Here is a 6,216-nt window from a genome sequence, read left to right on the forward strand (position 1 = left end):
TAATAATTTGGCAAATGCTTTTGACTTTGGTGTTGTCACGATTAAAACAAAAGAATGGTTCTACACGCTTGGATATGCAGGAGTACCTTTAACTGATTCAGTAAGTCTATTATCCATCATGATTTGCTAGTTTAGTAGTACTAAAATATTCTTTATTGATTCTGACAACGTAATGTAGTTTATTAAAATGATCTTTTATCTTTATTTTTCAGCATATTGATGTGCTTTTTTACTACTTTTGGAAGAAATCACAGTATACTTTTTTGGATGGTGGAAGTTCATTCACAACAACTGATTGTTGGTTTAATTGCTTGATACAAATTTTGTACTCAAAGTTTTTGGGTAAGAGGAAAGATGTTGCCGTTATTAAAGAGGACAGTGAAATTGTTGAGTATATCCTCAGATATGTTATGAGGTGTAATGTGCCGTGATATTTTGTTGATAATGTTTTGTTCCCGATAAATATTTCTGAGAAATTTCACTGGATTTTGGTTTGTCTGTCTTTTAAAGACCAATGTATTTATGTTTATGATTTAATGCATGGTGCACGATATAGATGTGTTGCTGAGAAAGTTGTTTCAGCATATTCAGAATTGTTACCAAACTTGCTTTCTTCTATTGATTTTTGGGACAAAAGAAGTGATGGAATAGAAGCTGCTGACTCATTTGATATTCGGATGGTTGATGGATTGCCAACTCAAAAGAACACATAAATTAGTACTAAAAAGCTAATATTGTTGCTAGTCTTTCATTTTTTTTTCTTTTTGATTATTATACTCATTTGGGAATATGTTGCAGGGACTGTGGTATTTTTGTAGCTACTTTCGCAGGATACATGATTAAAGACGTTCAAAATTCTACAAGTTTAGATGATATTTATAGCATATGGAGTTGATATGGTGCATTACTGTGGCAATACGGAAAGACAAAACAAAAGCAACGTGTAATCAGCGATAATAAATCTACTGGAAGACTTAAAAAGAAAAACTAATCTTCTAAAGCAGCAATAGTTTAGGATAACCTGCAAGTGTAGTTTTTGACATATTTTGAAGTTTTTGATATACTGTTGGAAGTGTTTACCTGGTGTTTTTTATGGGATACAGTTTCCTAGTTTTCATTTTTGTTTTTGATATACTATTGGAAGTGTTTCATTGCTTAGTTGACAGTAAACTAGCTGGTCTTGCAATTGGTTTTATTTGAAGATCCTGGTTCAAATGCATCTGGGGATTCATTGATATACTTTGCTGAATTAATTTGCCATAGAGCTGCTTAGTTAAACTACTATTGCCCTATATGTTTAACTACTATTGCCCCATAGTTAAAGTATTGTTTAAGGTTGGTCTTTCATTTGTCTTTTTCAGTTTTCATAAATCGAAAAAAAAAACTAGAGTATCTAGCTTATATTTCTGTCTGCATAGTTTCACATTTTTATATGGTTCATAACAAAATCACAATTGGGTAGCTTCGTGCTCTAAAATTTGGGATATTTATCAACACATGGCAAAAATGATAAATGGGTGGTGTTCACAAGTTTACTTATGAAGGCATTAATTTAAGAGGGGACATCAATGTTTGTATTACTGGGGATCCTAGCTGTGCAAAGTCTCAGTTCATCAAGTGAGCTTTCTTCTCTTCTTTCTAATTTCTTCAACTTATTTCCTAGCAAATGACTAACTTTTGCTACTTCATCTATTGCCTAGATACACAGCAGGTCTGGTTCCTCGATCTGTCTATACGTTAGGGAAATCCTCGTCTACTGCTAGATTGATTGCAACAGTGGCCAAAGAACCTAAAACTGGAGAATTCTGTATTGAGGTAATATACAACTTTTTCTCCACTTGTCACAAATGGATAATTTGTTGAGCAAACTACAAATATGTAAATACTTTGGGAAGTCTAAAAAGATATCATCTGTGATAACATTGAACCAATTGCCTTAGACTGTTATCTGCACTCCTAGCGCATGAAGCTCATCTAGATTCTGATGTTGGCGTGATAAGAGTATTGATTTCCTAGGATCCAAACTATTAATAGATTGGATTTATTTCATTCTGCTGTTAACTAATGTGAATATCTTGACTTTTTGGGGATGGGGTGGGGGTAAGAAGTCATTTTAAATTAATCTGGAAATGAGTTAAGTCTCTCTAGACAACTCTACTGAGTTAATTCTTCTTCCATTTTTCTTTTGTTCATTTAATTTTCTGTTCAGTTTATTTTTGTTGTCTTAAATTCTATCCCATATCTTAATAAGTTTGTTTTATGCTTCTTAGGCTGGAGCACTGATGCTTGCAGATAATGGTATCTGTTGTTTTGATGAATTTGACAAGATGGATGTTAGAGATCAGGTATTTACTCTTCGTGCCATCTCATTTCTTTAGCACTTCTTCTTACTTTCAGTAAGGTTAGCTCTGATACTGGAGATGTCTGCCATCTTAAAGGTTGCCATTCATGAAGCAGTGGAATAGCAGACAATAAGCATAACTAAAGTTGATGTCTAATAATGGTGTTTTCTTGTACAGTATAATGTAGCACTGCCTCCTGCCATCCTTTCAAGGTTTGATCTGGTATATGTTATGATTGATGATCCTACTGATCAAACACACTATAATATTGTTTATCATATAGTGAAAGTTCACCAAAAGAGGGAAAATCTAGTTGACCCTCATTTTAGCACTGCGCAAGTGAAGCGATACATAATGTATGCGAAAATACTGAAAGCTAAGGTCTGTGATGCACATTTCTCTATCAATGTTATGTTAGATTCTGCTATATGATTTCTATCATACTGAAAAGAATTTGTGTTACACAGCTATCTGTAGAAGCTAGAGAGTTGTTGGTTGATTCATATGTAGCTTTACGTCGAGATGACACTGCTCCAGGGAGTAGAGTTACCTATCGCATGACTTTAAGACAGCTGGAAGCATTGATCAGACTTTTCGAAGGCTATTGCTCAAAGCCATTTAGATATTCAGGTACAGGAAGTGCTGAATTTTCCTGTTGGTTATTTAGTAAATCATTGTATATATGCACTCAACTGTGTATTTTAGGATAGGTGCAACCACGTCATGTACAAATTGCAAGGAGATTGTTGAAGACGTCGATAATTAGGTATAAGGAAATGCTTTGTACCTTTCAGTGGACAAATGCACCGAATGGTAATGACCAAAAATAGACATACAATTTTATGTAGATAAATGGACAATTTAACTTTTTATGCTGTGTGGAGTCGAGTGAAATTGATCTATTGAGTTCCAAGATGGGACTCGTGAAGATGATGTTGGTGCTACTGAAAATGGTACTGGTCAAGGGGAAAATCAACCAACTGAATCTCTGGCTGAGTCGGTATCTGGGAATACAGGTATGCAATATTTAATTTGTTGTTTTTTAGGATCTTATTTTCATAATGCAGAGATTTCTTGGATATTGTGTTAGTTATCCATGTGTAGAAAATATCACTAGAACTACAAGCAAGCAAGGAAAGAAGCTAGTCATTACTGATGAATATTTCCAGAGAGTTACACGCGCTCTTATTCTGCGATTGAGGCAGCATGAAGAGACTGTAACGCAAGATGGTAAATTAGCTTAGACAAAATTTAGAGTGTTTTGTTTAGAGTTGCTAGCAGAAGCTAAATTCAACTTCTAAAATGCTTGTTTTTAGTAGCATTAAATTCAGTGTGAAATGACATAAGAGGAAAGAATGATTTAAGGAAACAACAAATAAAACCAGTAGGATCAAGTTATAAAAGCTTGAAAACCAGTGATTTGCTACTGGAGAGAATACATTTATAATTCAAGTCAATATATTTTTCTTTTGATGAATATGGAATGCTCATAACCATTTACACACTTACAGGGACTGGATTAGCTGGAATAAGGCAGAAAGATCTTATACAATGGTACATTAGTCAGCAGAATGATAAGAATAGCTACAGCTCCATGGAAGAGGCAGCAGCTGAAGTTGCTAAAGTGAAAGCTATTATAGAGGTAACACTTGGATATTTATGGATTACAATGGTCTTGATTAATATTTTTCTTATGCTCAATTGTTATTTGGACCATATGTATGTTGTGACATAGCTTGATACAAACAAAAGGCCATTTGATAGTCGTGGATGATGGTAGACAAGCAGGTGAAGATGGTGGAAAGAAACCATCCAGAAATGACAGGATTTTGGCAGTGGCTCCCAATTATGTTGTAGATTGATTTGGAATTTTTGTGAAAAAAGGGAAAATTGTGTCTGTCTGAGCTCAATTACGCCAGTCTTAAAAGTCACTCAAGTCATTTACTCAACCAGGATAAATGTGCTACTATAGGTGGGTAACTGGTTTAAGTTAAATTAATTTTGTACTTGAGTTTGAGAATGTGAAGTTGCCAAGCCTATCTGTACTAGTATTATTATTTGTGTTTGTCTATGCTTCTTTACTAAGTATCAATTGAGGTAGTATTCAGTATTCATGAAGCTGAAATGATACAATTTTAATTCTAGACATTTTAAAATCCAACTCACTCATGAGTCATGAAATTGTTGCCTTGAAATAAGAAATGGGTTATTGTATATTTCTTTTTCAACATGAGAAATAGTCTACTTAGTTTAGTCAAACAACTAGTCTTGGAGCGGATGTCATTTTTTTGTTTAATAATCTTAAAGAGAGACTGGTACAACATGGTACATCATGAGGAGTAGAAATTAAGCTTATGCTTCTTATAGCAACAACAACACCATCCGTAAGTCGCTCTTTGTAAATCTATTATTCAGGATACAGAAAAGCACAATCAGTACTCACAATAGATACAAGAGAACTGAGGAATGAACTACAAAATAGTATATGTGCATTAACATTGTTAAATGGTCTTACGGTACTCAGTAAGGAAATGCATAATACCTTCCCACTGGAGCTTGCATCAATTAGATTTGATATATCAAAGTTATTTGTGGCCTATAGAATCTCATACAAGACAAATGTTCGATAAGGAGGGACCCCAAGCAGTCCCAACTTTCTCGTTTTTGAAAGATACACTGTCAAGAATCAAAGATTATTGAACAATTCATCTCCCAACAACACATTATTTGATAATTTCATACTAGATTGATACAGTTTAATACCACATTCAAAAAGTACATATACTATATAGAAACAACATTTATACTCAATTGATACTTAATTTTCTAAAGAAAATTGATATGTTCAAACTATATACAAAGAAACTTCTTTTGGGAATAATGTATGAACTCAAATGTTTATATAGACTTTGCAAGTACAATGATAGAACACTAAATAAATTCATCAAAAAGATATCATAAAGACAATGAAAAGTAGAAGTTGAAATCCTTATAATGTCAAAATATTTCATTAGCAATCAAACTAGGAAGCTTAAAATGTAAAATCTTAGGCATTATCTATTACATTTCATGTAAAAGTAGGCAACTTTTCACATTTCATCTTAAAATGTGAAATCAATTCCCATAATATGTTTTGCAATCTAGAATGCACTAACCTATTTGAAAAAAGAAAAGAGGAACTATAAGAATGTTTTGTTAAATTCTTGTTAGGGCATTTGCGCAGGTTCTTTGATTGTGTCCAACCTTTCCACACCGTTCACATAATACTTTCTGTGCAGACATGTAGTCCGTAATTCCTTTGCCTCTATTGCTATTCTTTGGTCTACCTAGTCTCAGCTTCCAGATTGGTGGTAGTACTATGACATCCAATACTTCTGTTGAAATGCGCCACGTTGATTCATCAGGAAGTGGAATAACTGAAAATTCATAGGCTTTCAAATAGTTTTCTTTTGTGTAATAAGTTGCACAGTATGATTGTACATTCATATGAGTGTAACTCAATACAGCCATAGCATGAGGGCATGGGATTCCATCAACCTAAAATTGTAGGAAGCTACATCTTTTTTTATGCATACACACAATGCTTTGCTTTTGAATTTCATCAATCACAACATACACATAACTGGTAGAAGCCATTACCTGTAATATACAACCAAATATTAAGCAATTGTGCCATACCACAATAATTATTAGTCAGTATGAAATACAAATAACAAAACAGTTTGTTTACCTTCATTTTATTTGATAAAAAAAGATTTTCCCTCATTATTGTGTTGTACTTGTTTCCTAATTCAGTAAATGTTGCCTATGCATTCATTTTTTTCCATTATTCTATTTCATTACCAAATCCATCATGAATTGTAGCCGCTTGTTT

General features: G+C 33.4%; 1 pseudogene; it reads left to right on the forward strand.

Annotated features, from left to right (window-relative positions):
- Positions 1-1,513: 1,513 nt before the first annotated feature.
- LOC107865138 lies at positions 1,514-4,204 on the forward strand (annotated as a pseudogene).
- Positions 4,205-6,216: the final 2,012 nt, after the last annotated feature.

Source organism: Capsicum annuum, chromosome 3 (assembly GCF_002878395.1).
Source record: "Capsicum annuum cultivar UCD-10X-F1 chromosome 3, UCD10Xv1.1, whole genome shotgun sequence".
Classification (NCBI taxonomy): domain Eukaryota; kingdom Viridiplantae; phylum Streptophyta; class Magnoliopsida; order Solanales; family Solanaceae; genus Capsicum; species Capsicum annuum.